This window comes from Anneissia japonica, unplaced genomic scaffold, assembly GCF_011630105.1.
Source record: "Anneissia japonica isolate Jap-2015-1 unplaced genomic scaffold, ASM1163010v1 scaffold287602_len1038180_cov171, whole genome shotgun sequence".
Taxonomy (NCBI): domain Eukaryota; kingdom Metazoa; phylum Echinodermata; class Crinoidea; order Comatulida; family Comatulidae; genus Anneissia; species Anneissia japonica.
This window is the reverse complement of record NW_022734061.1, coordinates 37712-53940: the sequence shown is the minus strand read 5'-3', so window position 1 is coordinate 53940 and position 16229 is coordinate 37712.

Genomic DNA, 16229 nt, shown 5'->3' with positions numbered 1-16229 from the left:
GTATAAGAGACAGATATATATATTCATCCAAATCTTAATTGTGAACATTTTATTATTTTAGTAATATAGGAACAGAAAATTAAAGAACATAGCCACATAGCCAAATTTATTGAAAAGCAAGTCCAAGATCATATTATTACGTATCTCAATGAAAATGACCTTATAAATGTACCAATATGCTTTTAAGTACAACTCAACTGTTATGCCTTCACCATTTAATAGATCTTCTTCTTATGGATTTTGGGGCTGATGCAGGAGTTGGCCCAACCCTACTACCAAATCCTGCATCAGCAGGGGCTGAAGTGAGAATATTTAGAGAATATGGACCTCAGGTGCCCGGAAATTGCACTCTTACCTTAAGAATCTTGCCGGTAATTCATATCAACAATACAGTACAACAATTATTTTGCTCAATACAAATTAATGGGGTGCGATTGCGTCTGCACTTTCTCTCCGCCTCCCCCCCCCCCCACTTCCTGCATGCGCCCCAGGGATGCTATACACGAGTTTATACTAGATCATATTGATTTAATATTCCAGGATATGAAGGCCACGACGTGAACGCCCCTTGGCTGGAAGTAAGCAAATAGTGAAATGTTACCCGAAAATCAATCAGAATTTGGATATTACAGGGTAGTGTCATGGTCCAATTATATTTTTGTTATTATTCATAAAAGATATTTCAAAATTAATTTTCCATGTACTTGCAGTATTTTTGCGGATGATGTTGCTATTTATGATTCAGTTTGTTAGATTAAATACAAAATTACAAAATATTTTAGAAAATAGTGGTAATGGTGTGTCGGAAATATGTTGAAAATGCAGTTAAAACAAGTCATGCTAATTAGAAACCATAATATACTTTCATCTGATACCCTAAATATTCATGTTGACGGAAAACATGGTATTATCATATACGACACATTCGTCTGTAAACTCCAAGATTCATAACCTAGAAAATTTGGCCAACATTGCACCAATCTATACTTATTACATAAGCACAATCGAACCATGTATATTATGCAATTTCGGTTTTGAGAAACACATCCGAGAAAAATATATTGTAAAAAGATTGCAATAAGAATTATATAAACAAAGTTTTGATTACAAAAACTGTCGTGGCAAAGACATAATTCAACAACTAATTTCATGTTTAATGTACAAATTCTTTATGAACCCACCCCCTCGTTAATATAAGGAATTTGAAATGATTTTCGATCGCCATGGATATTCCAAACTCAAACACCTTTAGTGTTGTTGCACTAATTGCAATGCCATCTCTCTTTCACTGTAGATTTCCATCTAGTGTTCGGGTTGCATTTTTTCACAACAGGCATAGGGGCCTAGGCATGTATAAAGTGATTATTTTTAACAATTTTAAATTATAATGTGCAGTATTACATACAGATAAATACTATCAATCAAGATTTTTATTTATGTATTGCTTTATTAGATTTTTAATAAGGGGGTGGGACTTTTATAGATCAGAGATCCCCTGGAGGTCGGGGGACCAGGATCGATGAACCTGCGGTAGTTACACAACTGTTGAGTAGGAGTAACATTCATTCTCAGGCATTGCAATGTTTTCAAATCATGATTCCATAAGCTTGGCCTCAGGTCGGTGTTTCAATCCCTCGCTATGCATTTCGTTTGTCTCCTTGAGCGAGGCACTTTATCGGCAGTGCTTCCCTCCACCCAGGAGTATAAATGGGTAAAGGTAAATGTGCAGTTGCTTGCTCCTGCACTGACTACCAGCAGCAACACTTAAAACATGTGGACCCAATAACCAGGGCAAAGAAGTGCACTTTATTGCCTAACCTCAATCAAAAGGTACATTTAAATTGCTAATACCGGTACCAGTATCAGTATAAGTTGTTCTACTTATACTGATTTGTATTTCATAATTTTTATTTAGTTATTGAAGTATTAGGTATTTGATATTAGATATCAAATATCTAATACTGCAATATCTAAAAATTATGAAATACTAAGCAGTACAAGTAAAACAACCTACACTGATTTGTATTTCATAATTTTTAGTTAGTTATTGCAGTATTAGATATTTGATATTAATATTTGAGGCATGAATCCCAAAACCAGCGTACTGTTGCTTTGTTAATCTGAGAAATTAGCATAAGAATATGGCAGAAAAGTACAGAGAATAGTAATTATTTTACTCACAACTTTGGCATTAGTAAGTCGATTCCAATAAATGACACATCATTTAAAAGCTGATAATGTGAGAATGAATTCTGGGATGGCATTCCCCATTTCTTAGATAAATTTATATGTTTAAGGCTTTAGTGATTTTCTTTAATAAGCTATGTTTAATAAGTTATAACTGGACATCGAGACCAATATTCACGCAATAATATAATAAATAAAAGTCTATCAATCTCATCTATAAATCATACATTGACATATTTGGTAAAGTACTTAAAATGATACTTCATCAAACAAGGTACAATTAATGAGTTATTATAAGACATCAAGATAGTTATGTATTTATTTATTTATTCAGGTATAAAATAACAGCAGGATATAAAGCGGTAGCACAAGGCTAAAATAATTGCATAACAGCACAATACTGTACAAATATTTAAAGGCAAAAAAGGATACACAATTAAACAATATTACAAAAGAGTATTGCACATTATAATCAGAAAATTATGTACAAAATATATTAAACTTTTAATTAAAATTAAACCAACAACTACGGGTAATTAAGTATTAAAATCCATTCAATAATACATAAATTAAAAATCACAATTCGTAGTAGAGAAAAAATAATATATATTTTCTACATATTAGTAGACATCTATAAAATTAATTAAATAAGCCTCTGAAACACCTATATTGTCATATTTTTCGGGGGCTTCGCCCTTTGGACCACTTTTAACATATTTTGAGCGACACCCGACTTCGTGCCACCCCAGCATGTTGCCGCTCCCCTAAAATTTTACCTTGCCCCTCGCGCCTTCCACCCCCCCCCCCACATTTCAAACTCTGGCTTCGCCACTGGTGCCAAACAGGTGCTCAATACTCTAACACAGGTCTAATATAGGCAGTATACAGTAACAAGATCATCCTTACTAACACTGGCACGTTTAAGTATGCATAGTAAGGAATAACCTTTATGATGCTTGTGCAACAATATCATTAATATTCATATCCCACTTCAAGTACTCTGAATAATCTTATGTGCTCAAAAGGATCTAGGAGGACAGTACCATTTAGTTCAAATCGTGATTATACCATGTCATTAGTTAACTGACATGACATTGCATCTGGAAGGTTTAGGACTCATGTTAACCACTCACCACTCACTTAAATTATTAAGTAACAGTTGCACACGTGGGACGCCATTTCTAGCAAAAACTTCACTCAGAGTGAGATCGTCGACATATTTCCACCTCCTACAGCATCCAGCGAGCGCATCAGCACCAGGAAAAGTGTTGGTTCTAATGGGCACTCCACAATTTGATAGGGATTTAATCCGACACAACTGTTGACACTCTGGTGCTCATGATGTGCCCGCTGAGAAAACTCTAGATGATGGGAACAATCAACGATCTCACTTCAAGATCAATCAACTTCTTAACAACTACCAAATGGTCTACCCGATCAAAGGCTTTTATGAAGTAAATTACACCCCAATTGACATAAAAACATTTCTCTCAACATCTTTAAGTATAATATCAATGTCACTTATAAGATAGTAAATTGTGGAGCTTTGTTTTCTACTTCCAAACTGTTTTTTGTCCAATTTGTCGCTGATATCATAGAGTATCCATTGGACAATAAATCTTTAAAAAGACTTTAGCTAAGATTTGTGTCAGAGAAATAGGTCTAAATTCATCAAGCGAACTGGTATTTTTAGCTTTGAGAATCGGGATGGCAGTAGAATTTTTCCACACATCAGGAGGAAAGATAACTAGCTTCGAAGAACTGTATTATATGTTCGTAACTATTGAAGCCAATTCGGTTGGCAAAGTCTTTAAATAATAACAGCACAGGCAAGTCGTCCGGATGTCCTGCTTTATAATTTTTGAGGCTATATAACTTTTTTTTTCAACTGTCAGTCCTGGATCACCGAGGGAGGATTAGGCGAGGGTAAATACGTAGGTAAAAAACTGCACAAATTCAGTGGTGGAATACCGTTGCAGATTCCTGCAAAATGCTAGTATTTTCTTCAGCAGCGCTAAATTAACAGACTTCTGTTTCTTTAAGCCACAAAACTTAATGACACTTTTATGGTTGTTGTTCCTTTACTCTTTTAAAATATTTTTATATGTTTCCTTTGCTTTCTTGATAATTCATTGTACAACGTAATTTATAAAGACCTTATCTAGACAAATATCCTTCCTGATGTAAAAGTTTACAATTTGCGTAAAGTCAAAATTGGTAAATTCTGATGTGTACAGAATGTTAAAATCCCCCATAAATACAATGGTGCTGAAAAGTTAATCTTGCGAATACCGGGGGCGTGGTTTTTGAGAAGGGCGCAGATCTGTTTCGAAAGGTGAGGGGGACATTTCGTGAGCCAACACCTACCTCAGGGCCACCATGGTTGGGCATGAGGTGCGAAAAATGTAGGAAATCTAGCTCTAGATGCCCGGAAATGACACTTTTATATAGTAAAATTCATCGTCATCACATCACCATTATATAGTAAAAATGAAGCGCTAACAAATTTCTCATGAATCAATGTTTTACCAGCTATTTTCGGCAACCAATTATGTGTGATGTATTATAGAAAATAAATATTAAAAACATTGTCTTTGATGTACTTAATTTAGGCCTACCTACTTTAAAGCCATTAGTCCACACAAGGGCTGAGGTGGGAACATTTGGGAAATAGTACCGCTAGATTACAGGAGATGACACTCCTTTATAATAAAATTGATCATCATCGATCAAATTAATCGCTGTGATGTTCAACTGAAAATAAGACTCACTTCGAAATGCGGTACCGTCCCACACGATGTGAGACAGTTGGTTAAACTATACATAAATAAGTCGGCCAAATCGAGATCCGGTGGGGGCCTTCTGTTAACCTCACTATCCAGCTATAGTAGGCTCTTTCTGTGTCCAATTAAGCACATAACTAACGGTCACTCTGAAATGAGGGCTAGGTCTTCTGATATAACATATAAAGTTACCATATCAAAATTTTGACGAAAAACACAGGAAAACACGCAAAAACGGACTAAGAATTCTGAAATATGATTTCTTGTATCTGAATTTAATAGGTCTTAAATGTGCAAACAAAATAGTATACAATTTTACCAATTCGTCACATTTGGAAAAATAAACCAATTTTATTCACCAATCACACTTGTACTACATTATGTAATTTTATTTTCCTGCCTCGTTCCTGATCTTTTTAAAAAAAAAATCTGCGTTTCGTCGTGTTTTTCTGCTTCTAATATTTGCCCCTAGATTCTATTTTTATTTAGATTTTTAGTTATCCGTTGACTTCCCGTCGATTTATAATCGGGAGGGACTACATGATTTCCAGTTTCTTGAAAAATGTATATGAAATATATATTAATTATTATTATAGATAATTAGGTTATGTTGTTATCTCAACATTTATATTAATAATTTATACAAATTTAGTGTATCAATACAAAAAGAAGAAATAGAGTGAAGGCTCAAATTCAAGGTTCAATTATTTATTCATCATATAAATATTACATGAAATTTGCTTTCTTGGGCCAAAAATACAGATAGAACAACACCGAAAATAGATAAAACATTTCGAATCAACGACAAAATTACTAAAATATACATAAATATAACACTGGCAATACCATAAATATAATATAAATTAACAACAAAAAGAACATAACAACCAACCAAGGTACACTGTAAATTAGTATAGGAACTTATATAACAATGATAATCGCTCATTATATATAATAAAGCTCATTGTTAATATGAGTTCGTACAAAAACGTGAACTGCGTAATCATAACTGCGGTAATTGCTAAATAAAAGATAAATTTTCTCATTTAAATTCTCTCAATATTTAATGTTTTAAGTAGTAGCTTATACTAATACTCTTTGATTATTTTCCCTGTTTCTTTTGTTTTGCTGCTATGCTGTAAAGGCAAATGGAACCTTTGAAATGGCTTGGATGTTCGTATTTGCGTCTTTGACGCTGAAGTCATCAAATTTGTTGAAAGATTTTAAACAAGCTAAGTTGAATTTCCAAACTCCCGTTGTATTTATATATAATTATTATAATTAATTAATTATAATGTATATAACGAAAGTATGTTGAATTATATATGCAAATACACAATAGAAATAAATATGGCCTTCATAGTTTATGTCTGGTGATATTTGTATGTTTCAATCATGTCAATCATATTCCTTCTTTTTGTCCGTGTGTAAAGATATACTGTTATTTTACAGTTTATCTGGCTCAATATAAAGACAGTTGTTTCTTTTTTTTTTTGTTTCCTATGCTGTAAAGCAATAGGAAACTTTGAAATGGCTTGCATGTTCGTCTGTGCGTCTCTGACGCTGAAGTCATCAAATTTGCTGAAAGATTGTAAACAAGTTGAATTTCCAAACTTTTGTTGTATTTATAAATAACTGAAGTACGAAAGATATTACATATAGGCCAAGGCGTAAATAATGAATTTACTGTCATTATTTATAAACAGTGGTTTTAACATCGTATTATTTATGAATAAGGAAATCACTCTACCAATTATTTATATACAATTGTTAGAAGCAAAACTAATTATATGTATATAATGAAAAAATGTTTAATATACAGTATATTAAAAAATGAACTATATGTATATATATATAGCAGAGGCATGACCAATGTTGCAAGACAAGAAATGTACACTTGAAGAGCTCGAACGAGTAATCCCGGAACACAGACAATTACTGTATCTTTAAAATAAAAAAAATAAAATAAAAAAAAAAAACCGGATCAAGACAACTTGTATTATTCTGAAATATTGATCATATAATCGAATTACGATATGATCAGGAAGAGGCACCAGAACTAATAAAATTCATTTTTCTAATACAGGCAGTGCAAAAAATTTTAACATTTAGTAATTTAATTGATTTTGACTAGTTTTTCAAGAAAATCCGGAGTTTAGTTCAACATCTGGCTCAATATTAAGACACCTGTTTCTGTTTCTTTTTTTTTGTTTCCTAGGCTGTAAAGCAATAGGAACCTTTAAAATGGCTTGCATGTTCGTCTGTGCGTCTCCGAAGCTGATGTCATCAAATTTGCTGAAAGACTGTTAAACAAGCCAAGTTGAATATATAAACTTCTGTTGTATTTATAATTGAATGAAGTACCGAAAGTTATATATAGGCCTAAATAATGATTTTACTCGGTCATTATTTATAAACAATTGTTTTAACATCGTATTATTTATAAATAAGGAAATCACTTCACCAATTATTTATATACAATTGTTAGAAGCAAAGCTAATTATACGTTTATAATGAAAAAATGTTTAATATACAGTATATTACAAAATGAATTGTATGCGTATATATTTCTTCTTTCTGTAAGTGATAGTTTCGCCTAAAACCAGAACCTAAGAACCTTCTATGTACCTTTTCTAAGATTGGTCTTATAATTGAATTGTAAATCGATGTAACGTTATCTTTATCATTTTTCACTCCTGTTTTTGTCTTGCTCTTCCTGTAGAATCCTCGTGTTCGCTTCTCAACTTAATCTATTTTCTTTTGGTCTCTTCAATGAATTTATTCGTCCGCTATTAAATTTGCTTTCTTATTTTTATCTTTCGGTTTTGTATTCTTTCCTTATCTGTCACCCTGGTCTCATTTCATTCCTCTTTAAAACCATGTATAATGCATACAGTGATCTATAATTTGAGGCATGTTGTGGCGAAATGGTTAAGTTGTCGCACAGTCCAGTTTTGAGTAAATAAGCTATAAAATATGGGAGCTCAAAAAATTGCCTAAAAATCCAAATTTGTTTTTCACTATAGATCAACAGTTCTTTCTTTCTTTCTTTCTTTCTTTCTTTCTTTCTTTCTTTCTTTCTTTCTTTCTTTCTTTCTTTCTTTCTTTCTTTCTTTCTTTCTTTCTTTCTTTCTTTCTTTCTTTCTTTCTTTCTTTCTTTCTTTCTTTCTTTCTTTCTTTCTTTCTTTCTTTCTTTCTTTCTTTCTTTCTTTCTTTCTTTCTTTCTTTCTTTCTTTCTTTCTTTCTTTCTTTCTTTCTTTCTTTCTTTCTTTCTTTCTTTCTTTCTTTCTTTCTTTCTTTCTTTCTTTCTTTCTTTCTTTCTTTCTTTCTTTCTTTCTTTCTTTCTTTCTTTCTTTCTTTCTTTCTTTCTTTCTTTCTTTCTTTCTTTCTTTCTTTCTTTCTTTCTTTCTTTCTTTCTTTCTTTCTTTCTTTCTTTCTTTCTTTCTTTCTTTCTTTCTTTCTTTCTTTCTTTCTTTCTTTCTTTCTTTCTTTCTTTCTTTCTTTCTTTCTTTCTTTCTTTCTTTCTTTCTTTCTTTCTTTCTTTCTTTCTTTCTTTCTTTCTTTCTTTCTTTCTTTCTTTCTTTCTTTCTTTCTTTCTTTCTTTCTTTCTTTCTTTCTTTCTTTCTTTCTTTCTTTCTTTCTTTCTTTCTTTCTTTCTTTCTTTCTTTCTTTCTTTCTTTCTTTCTTTCTTTCTTTCTTTCTTTCTTTCTTTCTTTCTTTCTTTCTTTCTTTCTTTCTTTCTTTCTTTCTTTCTTTCTTTCTTTCTTTCTTTCTTTCTTTCTTTCTTTCTTTCTTTCTTTCTTTCTTTCTTTCTTTCTTTCTTTCTTTCTTTCTTTCTTTCTTTCTTTCTTTCTTTCTTTCTTTCTTTCTTTCTTTCTTTCTTTCTTTCTTTCTTTCTTTCTTTCTTTCTTTCTTTCTTTCTTTCTTTCTTTCTTTCTTTCTTTCTTTCTTTCTTTCTTTCTTTCTTTCTTTCTTTCTTTCTTTCTTTCTTTCTTTCTTTCTTTCTTTCTTTCTTTCTTTCTTTCTTTCTTTCTTTCTTTCTTTCTTTCTTTCTTTCTTTCTTTCTTTCTTTCTTTCTTTCTTTCTTTCTTTCTTTCTTTCTTTCTTTCTTTCTTTCTTTCTTTCTTTCTTTCTTTCTTTCTTTCTTTCTTTCTTTCTTTCTTTCTTTCTTTCTTTCTTTCTTTCTTTCTTTCTTTCTTTCTTTCTTTCTTTCTTTCTTTCTTTCTTTCTTTCTTTCTTTCTTTCTTTCTTTCTTTCTTTCTTTCTTTCTTTCTTTCTTTCTTTCTTTCTTTCTTTCTTTCTTTCTTTCTTTCTTTCTTTCTTTCTTTCTTTCTTTCTTTCTTTCTTTCTTTCTTTCTTTCTTTCTTTCTTTCTTTCTTTCTTTCTTTCTTTCTTTCTTTCTTTCTTTCTTTCTTTCTTTCTTTCTTTCTTTCTTTCTTTCTTTCTTTCTTTCTTTCTTTCTTTCTTTCTTGTTTTCTTTCTTGTTTTCTTTCTTTCTTTCTTTCTTTCTTTCTTTCTTTCTTTCTTTCAACTTTAACTCATTCATTTTACCAGGCAACAGTTATTTTACGAAGGCAATATGTGGGAGTTAGGTTTGTTAAGGCAATATGTGGGAGCTAGGTTTGTTTATCGATTTATCAATGTGATCTCCCATTTAAGTTTGTCATCAAACACGATTCCGAGTTATTTATATGCAGATACTCTTTATACGCATGGTGGGAAGGCGATGCAAGACAACCCCACCCTACAAGGTACCCCCACCTAAATATGACAGTGTAAAGAAAATGTACCCCATGTAGCCAACATTTTTGCCAACAAAGTACTATCGGTGTACATCACAAAAAAACCTAAATCCTACCCAATATCAGTTTGGGAAGGTGATGTAATGCTACTACAAATTACCCCCATCCCAGTGGCAAAGACAAGCCAAACCAGTCACTAGTCGCAAAAATCGATGTTTAGTTATTAATGCAAGGTTAAAAAGTAAAATGAGAGCTATAAAATGGTAAAAAGAATCATTGAAATCCGATGTTTCATTAAAAAGTTACAAGCGTTGAAACATACAGCTGTTTAAAGAACAATATTATTTGAGAAATCGGCCTTCAAAGTTTGATTTCGGGCGTTTCTTAGGCAGAAACCATCACCAAATTGTTAAAAATTGATGTTTTAACATTGAAAATGAGGAAAATAACAGCATATCATCATGATGTATAGCTATATAAAGGTTAGTTTAGTGCAATATTTGTGCAACATTTCAGCATGTTTTGGCCAATATCTCTGAAAGACGATTTGCGACGAGTTACTGGTTTGGCTTGTCATTGCCACCCTATGTTAATGCATTGACCAAACTTCTTTAAAGTGGATAAAAAAAATGGCAGTACAAAAAACAAAATCTAATATGTTTTCACTAGTAGTGCCAGGTGTTGCCAAACCTCAAGATACTTTTTCCTCCCCATTGCTGTACCCCACCCCTCCGCACCACCCTAATATCTCCCAGTTATGACCCTACTATGTATCGAAAAAAATTATATTGAAATTTTAATAGGCCTACAGCCAGAAAACAAAAAGACAAATAAACTTTAGGGTACAGATTATTTCCTCCGCTCTCCTCTTTGCTCTCTCCAACCCCACCCTCCCCACCAATGCCATGTCAATATTTAATACTGGCCTTGAGAAGGCAAGTATTTTTTATGCACAAATCCCTCACCAATTTTCCCCTCCCCATTATCATGTCAATATCTAATACAGTACTGCCTTTGAGAAGGCAGGTACGCTATACCCACTCTAAAAACCATGTTGCTACAGATTAAAAACCTGATGCATAAGTTGCGGTGTTACCAAACCCCGACTTGCTTTCACCAAATACTCTTACCCGTAATCCAAACCCACCCCCTGTCCAACTTCAATATATTTATTCCACTTAATAATCAACACATCTTTGTGAAGATAATACACTAACAGCATGGAAAAGCATATCCAGGACCTGGTGTGTAGTGTAGGTGGCATTTAGACAGGTGATCAAAGTGGAGCTCCAGGTGATATAGTCTATTCGGACTGCGAGTCCTTAAAAAGAGCTTAACACCAGGGGTAGGGACAAATTTAGAGGGAAATCATCAGGCTTCAGCCTTCCACTCCAAAACTAAACATTTACCAGCCAATATGGTAGGACTATGGTAGGACTATGGCTAATTGCTGTTAGTAAGGCCTCTGAATATATTAACCACATAGACCTGCTGCGTTATATTTTTGAGGGAGCCTCCCTAACATTTCGACCAGAAATTAAAATATACAAATATTAGCTCTCCTTAGAAATTTCTAGGATCCGCCACTATGGAAAGGGTACAGATCTGAGGAGAAGCGAATAATATTGTAAATGAACACTGTTCTGAAATGGTATTTGTGCCGTTTCCTAGCATCTAGAGGTGCCAATATAGTAGGCCTAATAAGTGAGGTGTACAATTTAAAAAAAATGTTGCCTAGGTCGAAACTTCCCATTATATTGATTTGAAAATTGAAAAATTGTTAATATTAATAATGAATAGGTAAGGATTACTCTGTTCATTTTTATTAACCTTATCTATATGTAAATTTACATCAATTTATATTTAATTAAATAATAAATTAGTTATAAGTATTTATTGGAATAGAAAGATTACTATGTTATTGTTAATGCCCTGCCCCTCCTTTTTGAAAGTAAAAAAAAAAAGAAGGAAGGAAAAATAAGTAATTTATCGTCCAAAACGCCTTAGAGGTTATTTTCTGGCGTCTAGAAAACAACCCCTAGGGTAGTGTTGTCTCGATCGGCCCCACTTTCGACCCTACTCTTATAAAAAATTCCACAGAGTGTACACAGAGTGCACACTGTGTCAACAGTGTCTACACACGGTGCACACTGTGGACGCATCGTGTATACACACTGTGGCCGCCGTGTTTGGACAGAAAAACAGTTAATGTATACTTAAAATTTCATTCAATTATTATTTACTATTAATTAAGTAGTAGAAACAAATCAAATATATATATATATTAAAAAATTAGTGTGGACCCTAGTGTCATTTCGCGAGATAGGTTTGCCCAAAGCAATTTTATTGGATATTTTGGGTATGCTGAATCCACAAATGCAAGGGTCCATTTTTCCGAGATTGCCTTGGCGGCCATTTTGGAATTTCAAAATGGCCACCATTTTCACAATAAAAATAACAATAACTGTGCCATTAGAGCAAATATCAACATCATTTTGGCAACAAACCCTATATTTTCAATGTCAACCTGTCCAATGGTGATATTCTTAATGATCAGAAATGGCGGCCATCTTGAATTTCAAAATGGCTGCCGTTTTTATAGTAAAAATAACAATAGTTGTGCTATTAGAGCAGGTATCAACTTATTTAGGCAGCAAACCCTGTATTTTCAATGTCAACCTGCCCAATGGTGAGATTCTTACGAATCATACATGGCAGCCTGCCATAATTGTGCTATTAAAGCAGGTATCAACATGATTTTGATAGCAAAACTTATGTTTTCAATGTCAACCTGTTCAAATGATATTCTTACTGTAATGATGGCCATATTGAAATACAAAATGGCTGACAAATTTCAAGCACTTATACATGCCAGCAATCCCTCTTTGGCCGGGAGACTCCTGTTTTGGTATTCTAACCACAGGCCAATTTTTCTCACGTTTTTTCGCGCTCTTCCAGTGTACAAAAAAAATTGCATTATACGTTAATTGTAGTCTTTTTGCAATAACACACTACAGAAAACCCTCAACATTTAAGTTACATTTTTCAATACGTTGCTCGGCGACAGCATTGCCTCTCCGTGAATGGTGCGTGAAACAAGACAAGACGATAGGGCCTTTTAAAGTGAGGCAATGGTCTGTCTGAAATCGTTTTAAAATGCAGGTCAATAATATGATTATTACGACTAGAATACAGTACTTGCATAAAGCAGGAATAGTGACGTAGTGGACCACACCTTATGTTGAATAATTGGACATGAATTTGCAGTTGCTAAAATACCAGTCCATTAATTATAGAAAACGCACTTTTAGACAAGTATTGAATCCAGATTTTGTATCTTGTACTAAAAAAGGGCTAGAAAATGAGAAATTAATCCATATAGACATAGCCTGTAGGCACATTTTGTCTTGTGTAGACACAAGACAAAATGTGGTACGATTAAACACACAAGTTATTTAAAATCAATACCGTACTTTTATTATTGGAATACATAGGCCTATCATAAGAATCATGAGATTTGTCCTTATAATACATTAATAGCTGAAGCCTCCAAGGGGAGGGGTTACACATGTAATGGGAAGACCTCTCCCCACCCCATGACCAAATTCCTCCGTTTTTTACTATCAATATGTTAGCATGTATGAAAACTGCTTTATTTATTTTAAGTAAATATGTCGATTGAATAAGATTTTATTACGAACTTAATAACACATTAACCAGTCCAATGGTGATGTTCACATGGAGAACGGATGCCAGTTGTCTTTACTCAAAATGACTGACATTTTTTCAGATGCATGTCAAGTGTTTTTACAATATCAGCTACTCCAGTTTTAATCTAGAAATTACATAAGAGTTCCTTAACCAGCAGATCAACATATCTTGTTAGAACAATTAAACTTGTGTCATGCTATTATTCTCTGCCATCTACACATTTGAAACTTGAAATTATTTCATTAGGTATTATTGTTTAAGAGTTTCCATGGCGAAGTAACAATAATTAAAAAAAAATGTACCGGTAGATGTTGGTGGTAGAGCAAACTGGTGTAGTCAAACATGAACAAGATCAAGAACCACAATGGAAACTATTACACCAACCCACTCTCTCATCATTAATGATTAAATTGGTAGGGATACATACCACCTATGCCCTTCAAATTAGCCTCATTGTATACTACTAGTTTTTAAAGCAAATTCAGTTATTATAGTGTAGACGTCTGTTCAAGCACTTTAAAAGTGCTTAAACAGACGTCTACACCATAAAATCGGGCAGAAAATTATAGTTCTTGCGCAATTTTTTCTGGAACTCAAATTTAGCCACCACTATGACTGCTATGGGAGCTGGAATAGTAAAATATGTTGTTGGCAGTGACCCATTAATATTGCTCCCATCAACAATTCTTTCTTGACTGAGATAGTATTTTAATTGAAGTGTCATTTACAGACTTGTAAAAAAAGTCATATCAAGGTAACCACAGTACTTGCAATTTTCCTATTTGTTCATTTGCAATAACCAACATTGATATAGGGTATGGCAAGTAAGCATTTATTAGTTTTGTGTCTAAGGCAGTCTATAAAATACAGTAGCATCAATGTGTCTGTCATTTGATGCATCCTGATAATGTTTAACATTTTTCGACAATAGAAAGTGTTGACCTTGGTATCTGTTCCCTAAACAATAACCAACTTTTTAAACTGCATTCTCCAAATGGATGTGCCCATGTGCCATAGATGACTTGATTTTGCCAAAAGATAATATCTATTACAGACACATGGTTTATTGCCAAATTTCTTTCGATGTCATATTAATTGGTTTTGCTTTGTTCTTTTAATGATTTGCACTTCACTAAATCTTCTGTCAAATTTTTAACAAAGTTGGACTGTTTTATTTGGTTTGTAACCGTTAATCTGTGTCTTTGATGCTGTCATTATTTATGATTGATATATTGATCATGTTAAACTCTAACCATTAGCAAAGATAAGGAAACAACCTCTGTAGGTTTAACACATTTAATACAATTATCGATATTTACGTTAAATTTCTTAGATATTTTAGACTTAAAAAAACATACGTATGACAGTTTTGGTCACTCAGTTACCATTCTCAAACTAACGTGTAGAAATCTGCATATCTATCTCCAGCTTGCCGACTGGTGGTATTGTGTCGGCAAACCTCTCCATGGTCTGATGTAAGCAGGAGTCTCTGGGTGTTGTTGTGGGTCGACAAAAATTGTTCCTACAAATGAGACAATTGGTGTACTTTACTTCTGAACCATTTAGATCCCATTCATCTACTGCCGACATCGTTCCCCCTGTAACTTGTAGTATTTCCAATCTGGGATGTGGTTGTGTGTGACCATATGTCCAGTGATTGCTGATTTGTGCATTTCTCATTAAGAAGAACCCATGTTGGCTCTAGTTCGTACCCCTTTATTTATATTTTTCAACCTCATTTCATGTTCACCTAAGCGGTCAAACCTTTTACTACTGGTCGCAATGACCACATAATAACTCTAAGGTGAGTGTTTGCTCATGGAATTTTGCTGTTCGAATGCACTAGTACTCTCAACTTATTTTGATGTCTGAATCATGTATTAAAGTTGTGTGTGCTCATTCGATCTGATCTTTTCCGATAGACCACTGACATACAGAATCATGACAAAGCCCCTTTTGGATTTCTCTTTGGTACTTCACATGTGTCGTCTTTCTGTCTTCACTGTCCAAGAAAGGTATGATTCCACTTGAAATATAACCATTAGACAGGTTAATTTGTTGATAGGTTTGCAATTAAAACTTGGGTTTTGCAATTAATAATTGACATTACTTCGCAAAAAACTAAGCAGTTTGTGTTAGAAAGAGACAGAAACTAAGCAGTTTGTGTTAGAAATTTGTCGGCCATTTCGAAATTCAAAATGGCCACCATTCTTGATCCATGTGTATATCACCATTCGACAGCTTGACATTGAAAACACAGGGTTTGGCTACCTAAATCATGTTGACCCGCTCTAATGGCACAGTTATGTTTTTTTATTACTGTGAAAATGGCAGCTATTTTGGAATTCAATCAAGTTGATACCTGCTCTAATAGCACAGTTATTGCTATTTTACTTTCAAACTGGCAGCCATTTTGAAATTCAAGATGGCTGCCATTTATGGTTTGTGAGAATATCACCATTGGACAGGTTGACATTGAGAACATAGGGTTTGGTACCAAAATCATGTCGATACCTACTCTAATAGCGCAGTTATGGTTACTTTTACTGTAAAATGGCGGCCATTTTGAAATTCCAAAATGACCGCCAAGACAATCTCGGAAAAAATGGACTTTTGCATTTTTGGATTCAGCATACCCAAAATATCCGGAAAATACAATAAAATTGCTTTGGGCAAGCCTATCTCGCAAACCTGTTTTTTGGACATTAGGTTTCTCACTATTAGGACTATATTCCAACAATATTGAGTAGTTAGATACGTAGTCTTTCTTATAGATCGATGAACCGATAGGCCTGAAGAACACACT